Raw genomic sequence first — 15242 nt, 5'->3', positions numbered from 1 at the left:
CCATCCTATCCCATCTCATCCTATCCCATCGCATCCCATCCCATCCTATCCCATCCCATCCCATCCCAGGGATCCCATCCCAGGTATCCCATCCCATCGCAGGGATCCAATCCCAGGGATCCCATCCCATCTCAGGGATACCATCCCATCCCATCCCATCCCATCCCATCCCATCGCAGGGATCCCATCCCATCGCAGGGATCCCATCGCAGGGATCCCATCCCATCCCATCCCATCCCAGGAATCCCCGCCCATCCCAGGGATCCCATCCCATCCCAGGAATCCCATCCCAGGGATCCGATCCCAACCCTGGGATCCCATCCTATCCCAGGGATCCCATCCCATACGAGGGATACCATCCCATCCCAACACATCCCATCCCACCCCATCCCATCCCAGAGATCCCCTCCCATTCCAGGGATCCCATCCCATCCCATCCCATCCCATCCCATCAATCCCAGGGATCCCATCCCAGGTATCCCATCCCATCCCAGGGATCCCATCCCAGGGATTCCATCCCATCCCAGGGATGCCATCCCATACGAGGGATCACATTCCAGGGATCCCAACCCAGGGGTCCCATTCCATCCAATCCCAGGCATCCAATCCCATCCCATTTCATCGCAGGGTTCCCATCCCATCCCATCCCATCCCATCCCATCCCAGGGATCCCACCCCATCCCATCCCACCCAATCCCATCCCAGGGATCCCATCCCTTCCCATCTCATCCCAGGGATCGCATCCCATCCCAGGGATCCCATCCCAGGGATCCCATCCCATCCCATCCCATTTCAGGGATCCCATCCATCCCTTCCCATCCCTGCCCAGGGATCCCATCCCATCCCATCCCATCACATCCCATCCCATCCCATCCCATCACATCCCGTCCCATCCCATCCCATCCCGTCCCATCCCATCTCATCACATCCCATCCCATCCCATTGATCCCATTCCCATCCAATCCCATCCCAGGAATTCCATCCCATCCCATCCCATCCCATCCCATCCCATCCCATCCCATCGCAGGGATCCCATCCCATCGCAGGGATCCCATCCCATCGTAGGAATCCCATCCCATCCCAGGGACCCCATCCCAGGGATCCCATCCCATCCCAGGGATCACATCTCATTCCCGGGATCCCATCCCAAGGATCGCATCCCATCCCAGGAATCCCATCCCAGGGATCCGATCCCAACCCTGGGATCCCATCCTATCCCAGGGATCCCATCCCATCCCATCCCAGGGATCCCATCCCATACATCCCATGCCAGGGATCCCATCCCATCCCACCCCATCCCATCCCACCCCATCCCATCCCATCCCATCCCATCCCTGGGATCCCATCCCATCCCAGGGACCAAAACCCATCCCATCCCATCCCATCCCATCCCATCCCATCCCATCCCATCCCAGGGATCCCATCCCATCCCAGGGATCCCATCCCATCCCATCCCATCCCATCCCATCCCAGGGATCCCATCCCAGGAATTCCATCCCATCCCAGGGATGCCATCCCATATGAGGGATCACATTCCAGGGATCCCAACTCAGGGGTCCCATCCCATCCAATCCCAGGCATCCAATCCCATCCCATTTCATCGCAGGGATCCCATCCCATCCCATCCCATCCCATGCCAGGGATCCCATCCCATCCCATCCCATCCCAACCCAAGGATCCCATCCCAACCCATCCCATCCCATCCCATCCCATCCCATCCCATCCCATCCCATCCCATCCCATCCCATCCATCCCATCCCATCCCATCCCATCCCATCCCATCCCATACCATCCCATCCCATACCATCGGATCCCATCCCATCCCAGGGATCCCATCCCATCCCATCACATCCCATCCCATCCCAGCGATACCATCCCAGGGATCCCATCCCGTCCCACGGATCCCATCCCATCCCAGGGATCCCATCCCATCCCATCCCATCCCATCCCAGGGATCACATCTCATTCCAGGGATCCCATCCCAGGGATCGCATCCCATCCCAGGAATCCCATCCCAGGGATCCGATCCCAACCCTGGGATCCCATCCTATCCCAGGGATCCCATCCCATCCCATCCCAGGGATCCCATCCCATCCCATCCCATCCCATCCCATCCCAGGGATCCCATCCCATCCCAGGGACCAAAACCCATCCCATACCAACCCATCCCTTCCCAGGGATCCCATCCCAGTGATCCCAACCCATCCCAGGTATCCCATCCCATCCCATCCCATCCCAAACCAGGGATCCCATCCCAAACCAGGGATCCCATCCCATCCCATCCCATCCCAGGGATCCCCGCCCATCCCAGGGATCCCATCCCATCCCATCCCATCCCATCCCAGGGATTTCATCCCATCCCATCCCAGGGGTCCCATCCCATCCCATCCCATCCCATCCCAGGGATCACATCTCATTCCAGGGATCCCATCCCAGGGATCCGATCCCAACCCTGGGATCCCATCCTATCCCAGGGATCCCATCCCATCCCAGGGATCCCATCCCAAGCATCCCATCCCAGGGATCCCATCCAATCCCATCCCATCCCATCCCATCCAATCCCATCCCATCCCAGGGACCAAAACCCATCCCATACCAACCCATCCCTTCCCAGGGATCCCATCCCAGGGATCCCATCCCATCCCAGGGATCCCATCCCATCCCATCCCAGGGATCCCATCCCATCCCATCCCAACCCATCCCATCCCACCCCTTCCCATCCCATCCCATCCCATCCCATCCCATCCCATCCCATCCCATCCCAGGGATCCCCTCCCATCCCAGGGATCCCATCCCATCCCATCCCATCCCATCAATCCCAGGGATCCCATCCCAGGGATTCCATCCCATCCCAGGGATCCCATCCCATACGAGGGATCACATTCCAGGGATCCCAACCCAGGGATCCCATCCCATCCCATCCCATCCCATCCCATCCCATCCCATGGATCCCATCCCAACCCATCACATCCCATCCCATCCCATCCCATCCCATCCCATCCCAGGGATCCCCTCCCATCCCAGGGATCCCATCCCATCCAATCCCATCCCATCCCCTCCCATCCCATCCCATCCCATCCCAGAGATCCCCTCCCATTCCAGGGATCCCATCCCATCCCATCCCATCCCATCCCATCCCATCCCATCAATCCCAGGGATCCCATCCCAGGGATCCCATCCCATCCCAGGGATCCCATCCCAGGGATTCCATCCCATCCCAGGGATGCCATCCCATACGAGGGATCACATTCCAGGGATCCCAACCCAGGGGTCCCATCCCATCCAATCCCAGGCATGCAATCCCATCCCATTTCATCGCAGGGTTCCCATCCCATCCCATCCCATCCCATCCCATCCCATCCCATCCCATCCCAGGGATCCCACCCCATCCCATCCCACCCAATCCCATCCCAGGGATCCCATCCCTTCCCATCTCATCCCAGGGATCCCATCCCAGGGATCCCATCCCATCCCATTTCAGGGATCCCATCCATCCCATCCCATCCCTGCCCAGGGATCCCATCCCATCCCATCCCATCACATCCCATCCCATCCCATCCCATCCCGTCCCATCCCATCTCATCACATCCCATCCCATTCTAGCCAGTCCCATCCCATCCCATCGATCCCATTCCCATCCAATCCCATCCCATCCCATCCAATCCCATCCCAGGGATTCCATCCCATCCCATCCCATCCCATCCCATCCCATCGCAGGGATCCCATCCCATCGTAGGAATCCCATCCCATCCCAGGGACCCCATCCCAGGGATCCCATCCCATCCCAGGGATCCCATCCCATCCCATCCCATCCCATCCCATCCCAGGGATCACATCTCATTCCCGGGATCCCATCCCAAGGATCGCATCCCATCCCAGGAATCCCATCCCAGGGATCCGATCCCAACCCTGGGATCCCATCCTATCCCAGGGATCCCATCCCAACCCATGCCAGGGATCCCATCCCATCCCATCCCATCCCATCCCATCCCATCCCAGGGATCCCATCCCATCCCAGGGACCAAAACCCATCCCATACCAACCCATCCTTTCCCAGGGATCCCATCCCATCACAACCTATCCCATCGCATCCCATCCCATCCCATCCCATCCCAGGGATCCCATCCCATCCCATCTCATCCCATCCCAGGGATCCCATCCCATCCCAGGGATCCCATCCCATCCCAGGGATCCCATCCCATCCCATCCCATCCCAGGGATCCCATCCCATCCCATCTCATCCCATCCCATCCCATCCCAGGGATCACATCTCATTCCAGGGATCCCATCCCAGGGATCGCATCCCATCCCAGGAATCCCATCCCAGGGATCCGATCCCAACCCTGGGATCCCATCCTATCCCAGGGATCCCATCCCATCCCATCCCAGGGATCCCATCCCATCCCATCCCATCCCAGGGATCCCATCCCATCCCAGGGACCAAAACCCATCCCATACCAACCCATCCCTTCCCAGGGATCCCATCCCAGTGATCCCAACCCATCCCAGGTATCCCATCCCATCCCATCCCATCCCAAACCAGGGATCCCATCCCAAACCAGGGATCCCATCCCATCCCATCCCATCCCATCCCATCCCATCCCATCCCAGGGATCCCCGCCCATCCCAGGGATCCCATCCCATCCCATCCCATCCCAGGGATTTCATCCCATCCCATCCCAGGGGTCCCATCCCATCCCATCCCATCCCATCCCATCCCAGGGATCACATCTCATTCCAGGGATCCCATCCCAGGGATCCGATCCCAACCCTGGGATCCCATCCTATCCCAGGGATCCCATCCCATCCCAGGGATCCCATCCCAAGCATCCCATCCCAGGGATCCCATCCAATCCCATCCCATCCCATCCAATCCCATCCCATCCCAGGGACCAAAACCCATCCCATACCAACCCATCCCTTCCCAGGGATCCCATCCCAAGGATCCCAACCCATCCCAGGGATCCCATCCCAGGGATCCCAACCCATCCCAGGGATCCCATCCCATCCCAGGGACCAAAACCCATCCCATACCAACCCATCCCTTCCCAGGGATCCCATCCCAGGGATCCCATCCCATCCCAGGGATCCCATCCCATCCCATCCCAGGGATCCCATCCCATCCCATCCCAACCCATCCCATCCCACCCCTTCCCATCCCATCCCATCCCATCCCATCCCATCCCATCCCATCCCATCCCATCCCAGGGATCCCCTCCCATCCCAGGGATCCCATCCCATCCCATCCCATCCCATCAATCCCAGGGATCCCATCCCAGGGATTCCATCCCATCCCAGGGATCCCATCCCATACGAGGGATCACATTCCAGGGATCCCAACCCAGGGATCCCATCCCATCCCATCCCATCCCATCCCATCCCATCCCATGGATCCCATCCCAACCCATCACATCCCATCCCATCCCATCCCATCCCATCCCATCCCATCCCAGGGATCCCCTCCCATCCCAGGGATCCCATCCCATCCAATCCCATCCCATCCCCTCCCATCCCATCCCATCCCATCCCAGAGATCCCCTCCCATTCCAGGGATCCCATCCCATCCCATCCCATCCCATCCCATCCCATCCCATCCCATCCCATCAATCCCAGGGATCCCATCCCAGGGATCCCATCCCATCCCAGGGATCCCATCCCAGGGATTCCATCCCATCCCAGGGATGCCATCCCATACGAGGGATCACATTCCAGGGATCCCAACCCAGGGGTCCCATCCCATCCAATCCCAGGCATGCAATCCCATCCCATTTCATCGCAGGGTTCCCATCCCATCCCATCCCATCCCATCCCATCCCAGGGATCCCACCCCATCCCATCCCACCCAATCCCATCCCAGGGATCCCATCCCTTCCCATCTCATCCCAGGGATCGCATCCCATCCCAGGGATCCCATCCCAGGGATCCCATCCCATCCCATTTCAGGGATCCCATCCATCCCATCCCATCCCTGCCCAGGGATCCCATCCCATCCCATCCCATCCCATCACATCCCATCCCATCCCATCCCGTCCCATCCCATCTCATCACATCCCATCCCATTCTAGCCAGTCCCATCCCATCCCATCGATCCCATTCCCATCCAATCCCATCCCATCCCATCCAATCCCATCCCAGGGATTCCATCCCATCCCATCCCATCCCATCCCATCCCATCGCAGGGATCCCATCCCATCGTAGGAATCCCATCCCATCCCAGGGACCCCATCCCAGGGATCCCATCCCATCCCAGGGATCCCATCCCATCCCATCCCATCCCATCCCATCCCATCCCAGGGATCACATCTCATTCCCGGGATCCCATCCCAAGGATCGCATCCCATCCCAGGAATCCCATCCTAGGGATCCGATCCCAACCCTGGGATCCCATCCTATCCCAGGGATCCCATCCCATCCCATGCCAGGGATCCCATCCCATCCCATCCCATCCCATCCCAGGGATCCCATCCCATCCCAGGGACCAAAACCCATCCCATACCAACCCATCCTTTCCCAGGGATCCCATCCCATCACAACCTATCCCATCGCATCCCATCCCATCCCATCCCATCCCAGGGATCCCATCCCATCCCATCTCATCCCATCCCAGGGATCCCATCCCATCCCAGGGATCCCATCCCATCCCAGGGATCCCATCCCATCCCATCCCAGGGATCCCATCCCATCCCATCTCATCCCATCCCATCCCATCCCAGGGATACCATCCCATCCCATCCCATCGCAGGGATCCCATCCCATCGCAAGGATCCCATCCCAGGGATCCCATCCCATCGCAGGGATCCAATCCCAGGGATCCCATCCAATCTCAGGGATCCCATCCCATCCCATCCCATCCCATCCCATCCCATCCCATCCCATGGATCCCATCCCAAACCAGGGATCCCATCCCATCCCATGCCATCGCATCCCATCCCAAGGATCCCATCCCATTCCATCCCATCCCATCCCATCCCATCCCATCCCAGGGATCCCCGCCCATCCCAGGGATCCCATCCCATCCCATCCCATCCCATCCCAGGGATCCCATCCCATCCCATCCCATCCCATCCCATCCCAGGGGTCCCATCCCAATCCATCCCATCCCATCCCAGGGATCACATCTCATTCCAGGGATCCCATCCCAGGGATCCCCTCCCATCCCAGGGATCCCATCCCATCCCATCCCATCCCATCCCATCCCATCCCATCAATCCCAGGGATCCCATCCCAGGGATTCCATCCCATCCCAGGGATCCCATCCCATACGAGGGATCACATTCCAGGGATCCCAACCCAGGGATCCCATCCCATCCCATCCCATCCCATCCCATCCCATCCCATCCCATCCCATCCCATGGATCCCATCCCAACCCATCACATCCCATCCCATGGATCCCATCCTATCCCATCTCATCCCATCCCATCCCATCCCATCCGAGGGATCCCATTCCAGGGATACCATCCCATCCCATCCCATCGCAGGGATCACATCCCATCGCAGGGATCACATCCCATCGCAGGGATCCCATCCCAGGGATCCCATCCCATCCCATCCCATCCCATCCCATCCCATCCCAGGAATCCCCGCCCATCCCAGGGATCCCATCCCATCCCAGGAATCCCATCCCAGGGATCCGATCCCAACCCTGGGATCCCATCCTATCCCAGGGATCCCATCCCATCCCATCCCAGGGATCCCATCCAATCCCAGGGATCCCATCCCATCCCATCCCATCCCATCCCATCCCATCCCTGGGATCCCATCCCATGCCAGGGATCCCACCCCATCCCATCCCAGGGATCCCATCCAATCCCAGGGATCCCATCCCAGGGATCCCATCCAATCCCAGGGATCCCATCCCAGGGATCCCATCCCATCCCAGGGATTCCATCACATCACAGGGATCCCATCCCATCCCGTCCCATCCCATCACAGGTATCCCATCCCATCCCATCCCATCCCATCCCATCCCATGGATCCCATTCCATCCCAGGGTTCCCATCCCAGGGGTCCCATCGCTTCCGTGGAATCCCATCGCATCCCAGGGGTCCTATCCCATCCCAGGCACCCCTTCCCAGGGATCACATCCCATCCCTTCCCATCCCAGCGATACCATCCCAGAGATCCCATCCCCTCCAACGGATCCCATCCCATCCCAGGTATCCCATCCCATCCCAACCCAACCCTGGGATCCCATCGCTTCCCAGGGATCCCTTGCCATCCCAGGCACCCCTTACCATGGATCCCATCCCATCCAAGGGATCCCACCCCATCCCAGGGATCCCATCCCAGGAATCCCATCCCATCCCATCCCATCACATCCCATCGATCCCATCCCAGGGATCCCATCCCAGGGATCCGATCCAATGCCAGGGATCCCATCCCACCCCATCTTATCCCAGGGATCCCATCCCAGTGATCCAATCCCATTCCAGGAATCCCATACCAGGTATCCCATCCCATCCCATCCCATCCCATCCCATCCCAACCCATCGATCCCATCCCAGGGATCCCGTCCCATCCCTGAGATCCCATCCCAGCGATCCCATCTCATCCCAGGGATGCCATCCCATCACATCTCATTCCAGGGATCCTATCCCATCCCATCACATCCCATCCCATCCCGGGATTCCCTTCCCCGGGATCCCATCCCATCCCATCCCATCCCAGGGATCCCATCCAATCCCCGGGATCCCATCCCAGGGATGCCATCCAATCCCAGGGATCCCATCCCAGGGATCCCATCCCATCCCAGGGATTCCATCCCATCACAGGGATCCCATCCCGTCCCATCCCGTCCCATCCCATCCCATCACAGGTATCCCATCCCATCCCAGCCCATCCAATCCCAGGGATCCCTTCCCAGGGATCCCATCCCATCCCATCCCATCCCATCCCATCCCATCCCATCCCATCCCATGGATCCCATCCCATCCCAGGGATCCCATCCCAGGGGTCCCATCGCTTCCGTGGAATCCCATCGCATCCCAGGGATCCCATCCCATCCCAGGCACCCCTTCCCAGGGATCCCATCCCATCCCATCCCATCCCATCCCATCCCATCCCAGCGATACCATCCCAGGGATCCCATCCCATCCCATCCCATCCCATCCCATCCCATCCCATCCCAGGGATCCCATCCCAGGGATCCCATCCCAGGGGTCCCATCGCTTCCGTAGAATCCCATCGCATCCCAGGGATCCCATCCCGTCCCAGGCACCCCTTCCCAGGAATCCCATCCCATCCCATCCCATCCAATCCCAGGGATCCCATCCCATCCCATCCCAGGGATCCCATCCAATCCCAGGGATCCCATCCCATGCCAGGGATTCCATCCCATCACAGGGATCCCGTCCCATCCCATCCCATCCCATCACAGGTGTCCCATCCCATCCCATCCCATCCCAGGGATCCCTTCCCAGGGATCCCATCCCATCCCATCCCATCCCAGGGATCCCATCCCATCCCAGGGATCCCATCCCAGGGGTCCCATCGCTTCCGTGGTATCCCATCGCATCCCAGGGATCCCATCCCATCCCATCCCAGGCACCCCTTCCCAGGGATCCCATCCCATCCCATCCCAGTGATCCCATCCCATCCCTTCACATCCCATGCCATCCCAGCGATACCATCCCAGGGAGCCCATCCCGTCCCACGGATCCCATCCCATCCCATCCCTGGGATCCCATCCCATGCCAGGGATCCCACCCCATCCCATCCCAGGGATTCCATCCCATCCCAGGGATCCCATCCCATCCCTTCCCATCCCAGCGATACCATCCCAGAGATCCCATGCCGTCCCACGGATCCCATCCCATCCCAGGTATCCCATCCCATCCCATCCCAACCCTGGGATCCCATCGCTTCCCAGGGATCCCTTGCCATCCCAGGCACCCCTTCCCAGGGATCCCATCCCATTCCAGGGATCCCATCCCATCCCAGGGATCCCACCCCATCCCAGGGATCCCATCCCAGGGATCCCATCCCATCCCATCCCATCACATCCCATCGATCCCATCCCAGGGATGCCATCCCAGGGATCCGATCCAATGCCAGGGATCGCATCCCACCCCATCTTATCCCAGGGATCCCATCCCAGTGGTCCAATCCCATTCCAGGAATCCCATACCAGGGATCCCATCCCATCCCATCCCATCCCATCCCATCGATCCGATCCCAGGGATCCCGTCCCATCCCTGAGATCCCATCCCAGCGATCCCATCTCATCCCAGGGATGCCATCCCATCACATCTCATTCCAGGGATCCCATCCCAGGTATCCCATCCCATCCCATCACATCCCATCGATCCCATCCCAGAGATGCCATCCCAGGGATCCCATCCCACCCCATCCCATCCCAGGGATCCCATCCCAGGGATCCAATCCCATTCCAGGGATCCCATTCCAGAGATCCCATCACATCCCATCCCATCCCAGCGATCTCCTCCAAGGGATCCATTCCCATCCCACGGATCCTATCCCATCCCAGTGATCCCATCCCTTCAAATACCATCCCATCCCAGGGATACCATCCCATCCCATCCCATCAGATCCCATCCCAGGGATCCCATCCCAAGGATCCCATCCCAGGGATCCCATCCCAGGGATCTCATCCCAGGGATCCCATCCCATCACAGCGATCCCATCCCATCCCAGGGATCCCATCCCAGGCATCCCATCTCATCACAGGGATCCCATCCCATCCCATTCCAGGGATACCAACGCAGCGATACCATCCCAGGGATCCCATCCCGTCCCACGGATCCCATGCCATCCCAGGCACCCCTTACCATGGATCCCATCCCATCCCAGGGATCCCATCCCACCCCAGAGATCCCACCGCATCCCAGGCATCCCATCACAGGGATCCCGTCCCATCCCATCCCATCCCATCCCATCCCATCCCATCACAGGTATCCCATCCCATCCCATCCCATCCCATCCCATCCCATCCCAGGGATCCCTTCCCAGGGATCCCATCCCATCCCATCCCATCCCATCCCATCCCATCCCAGGGATCCCATCCCATCCCAGGGATCCCATCCCAGGGGTCCCATCGCTTCCGTGGAATCCCATCGCATCCCAGGGATCCCATCCCATCCCAGGCACCCCTTCCCAGGGATCCCATCCCATCCCAGGGATCCCATCCCATCCCATCACATCCCATCCCATCCCAGCGATACCATCCCAGAGATCCCATCCCGTCCAACGGATCCCATCCTATCCCAGGTATCCCATCCCATCCTATCCCATCCCATCCCATCCCTGGGATCCCATCGCTTCCCAGGGATCCCATCCAATCCAAGGGATCCCATCCCAGGGATCCCATCCCATCCCAGGGATTCCATCCCATCACAGGGATCCCATCCCATCCCATCCCATCCCATCCCATCCCATCCCATCCCAGGTATCCCATCCCATCCCATCCCATCCCATCACATCCCATCCCGGGGTTTCCTTCCCCGGGATCCCATCCCCTCCCAGGGATCCCATCCCAGGGGTCCCATCGCTTCCGTGGAATCCCATCGCATCCCAGGGATGCCATCCCGTTCCAGGCACCCCTTCCCAGGAATCCCATCCCATCCCATCCCGTCCCATCACATCCCATCCCATCCCAGGGATCCCATCCCAGGGATCCCATCCCAGGGATCTCATCCCAGGGATCCCATCCCATCCCAGGCACCCCTTCCCAGGGATCCCATCCCATCCCATCCCAGGGATCCCATCCCATCCCATCACATCCCATCCCATCCCAGCGATACCATCCCAGGGATCCCATCCCGTCCCACGGATCCCATCCCATCCCAGGCATCCCATCCCATCCCATCCCATCCCATCCCATCCCATCCCTGGGATCCCATCATATCCCAGGGATCCCACCCCATCCAATCCCAGGGATCCCATCCAATCCCAGGGATCCCATCCCAGGGATCCCATCCAATCCCAGGGATCCCATCCCAGGGATCCCATCCCATCCCAGGGATTCCATCACATCACGGGGATCCCATCCCATCCCAGGGATTCCATCCCATCACAGGTATCCCATCCCATCCCATCCCATCCCATCCCATCCCATCCCATCCCATCCCATGGATCCCATCCCATCCCAGGGATCCCATCCCAGGGGTCCCATCGCTTCCGTGGAATCCCATCGCATCCCAGGGATCCCATCCCATCCCAGGCACCCCTTCCCAGGGATCCCATCCCATCCCAGGGATTCCATCCCATCCCATCCCAGCGATACCATCCCAGAAATCCCATCCCGTCCAACGGATCCCATCCCATCCCAGGTATCCCATCCCATCCCATCCTATCCCATCCCATCCCATCCCATCCCAGGGATCCCACCCCATCCCAGGGATCCCATCCCAGGGATCCCATCCCAGGGATCCCATCCATCCCATCCCATCCCATCCCAGGGATCCCATCCAATCCAAGGGATCCCATCCCAGGGATCCCATCCCATCCCAGGGATTCCATCCCATCACAGGGATCCCATCCCATCCCATCCCATCCCAGGTATCCCATCCCATCCCATCCCATCACATCCCATCCCATCCCATCGATCCCATCCCAGAGATGCCATCCCAGGGATCCCATCCCACCCCATCCCATCCCAGGGATCCCATCCCAGGGATCCAATCCCATTCCAGGGATCCCATTCCAGAGATCCCATCACATCCCATCCCATCCCAGCGATCTCCTCCAAGGGATCCATTCCCATCCCAGGGATCCTATCCCATCCCAGTGATCCCATCCCTTCAAATACCATCCCATCCCAGGGATACCATCCCATCCCATCCCATCCCATCCCATCCCATCCCTTCCCAGGGATCCCATCCCATCCCATCCCATCCCAGGGATCCCATCCCATCCCAGGGATCCCATCCCAGGGGTCCCATCGCTTCTGTGGAATCCCATCGCATCCCAGGGATCCCATCCCATCCGAGGCACCCCTTTTCAGAGATCCCATCCCATCCCAGGGATCCCATCCCATCCCAGCGATACCATCCCAGGGATCCCATCCCGTCCCACGGATCCCATCCCATCCCAGGGATCCCATCCCATCCCTGGGATCCCATCCCATCCCAGGGAACCCACCCCATCCCATCCCAGGGAGCCCATCCCAGGGGTCCCATCGCTTCCGTGGAATCCCATCGCATCCCAGGGATCCCATCCCGTCCCAGGCACCCCTCCCCAGGAATCCCATCCCATCCCATCACATCCCATCCCATCCCATCCCATCCCATCCCATCGATCCCATCCCAGGGATCCCGTCCCATCCCTGAGATCCCATCCCAGGGATCCCATCCCATCCCATCCCATCCCATCGATCCCATCCCAGGGATCCCATCCCAGGGATCTCATCCCAGGGATCCCATCCCATCACAGCGATCCCATCCCATCCCATCCCAGGGATCCCACCCCATCCCACGGATCCCATCCCAGGGATCCCATCCCATCCCATCCCATCCCATCCCAGGGATCCCATCCAATCCCAGGGATCCCATCCCATCCCAGGGATTCCATCCCATCACAGGGATCCCGTCCCATCCCATCCCATCCCATCCCATCCCAGGTATCCCATCCCATCCCATCCCATCCCATCCCATCCCATCCCATCCCATCCCAGGGTTCCCTTCCCAGGGATCCCATCCCATCCCCTCCCTTCCCATCCCAGGGATCCCATCCCATCCCAGGGATCCCATCCCAGGGCTCCCATCGCTTCCGTGGAATCCCATCGCATCCCAGGGATCCCATCCCATCCCAGGCACCCCTTCCCAGGGATCCCATCCCATCCCAGGGATCCCATCCCATCCCATCACATCCCATCCCATCCCAGCGATACCATCCCAGGGATCCCATCCCGTCCCACGGATCCCATCCCATCCCTGGGATCCCATCCCATCCCAGGGATCCCACCCCATCCCATCCCAGGGATCCCATCCCATCCCAAAGATCCCATCCCAGGGATCCCATCCAATCCCAGGGATCCCATCCCAGGGATCCCATCCAATCGAAGGGATTCCATCCCATCACAGGGATCCCATCCCATCCCATCCCATCCCAGCCCAGCCCATCCCATCCCATCCCATCCCATGGATCCCATCCCATCCCAGGGATCCCATCCCATCCCTGGCACCCCTTCCCAGGGATCCCATCCCATCCCATCCCATCCCAGTGATACCATCCCAGAGATCCCATCCCGTCCCACGGATCCCATCCCATCCCAGGTATCCCATCCCATCCCATCCCATCCCATCCCATCCCATCCCATCCCATCCCTGGGATCCCATCGCTTCCCAGGGATCCCAAGCCATCCCAGGCACCCCTTCCCAGGAATCCCATCCCATCCCATCCCAGAGATCCCATACCAGGGATCCCATCCCATCCCATCCCATCCCATCGATCCCATCCCAGGGATCCCGTCCCATCCCTGAGATCCCATCCCAGCGATCCCATCTCATCCCAGGGATGCCATCCCATCACATCTCATTGCAGGGATCCCATCCCAGGGATCCCATCCCACCCCATCCCATCCCAGGGATCCCATCCCAGGGATCCAATCCCATTCCAGGGATCCCATTCCAGAGATCCCATCACATCACATCCCATCCCATCCCAGGGATCTCCTCCAAGGGATCCATTCCTATCCCAGGGATCCTATCCCATCCCAGTGATCCCATCCCTTCCAATACCATCCCAACCCAGGGATACCATCCCATCCCATCCCATCCCATCCCATCCCATCCCAGGGATCCCATCCCAGGGATCTCATCCCAGGGATCCCATCCCATCACAGCGATCCCATCCCAGGGATCCCAGCCCAGGTATCCCATCCCATCCCAGGGATCCCATCCAATCCAAGGGATCCCATCCCAGGGATCCCATCCCATCCCAGGGATCCCATCCCATCCCATCCCATCGCATCCCATCCCAGGGATCCCATCCCATCCCAGGGATCCCATCCCAGGCGTCCCATCGCTTCCGGGGAATCCCATTGCATCCCAGGGATCCCATCCCATCCCGGGCACCCCTTCCCAGGGATCCCATCCCATCCCAGGGATCCCATCCCATCACATCCCATCCCATCCCATCGCAGCGATACCATCCCAGGGATCCCATCCCGTCCCACGGATCCCATCCCATCCCAGGGATCCCACCCCAGCCCATCCCAGGGATCCCATCCAATCCCAGGGATCCCATCCCAGGGATCCCATCCCATCCCAGGGATCCCATCCCA

This window comes from Sturnus vulgaris, chromosome W, assembly GCF_052056855.1.
Source record: "Sturnus vulgaris isolate bStuVul1 chromosome W, bStuVul1.hap1, whole genome shotgun sequence".
Taxonomy (NCBI): Eukaryota; Metazoa; Chordata; class Aves; order Passeriformes; family Sturnidae; genus Sturnus; species Sturnus vulgaris.
This window is presented reverse-complemented; position numbering follows the sequence as displayed.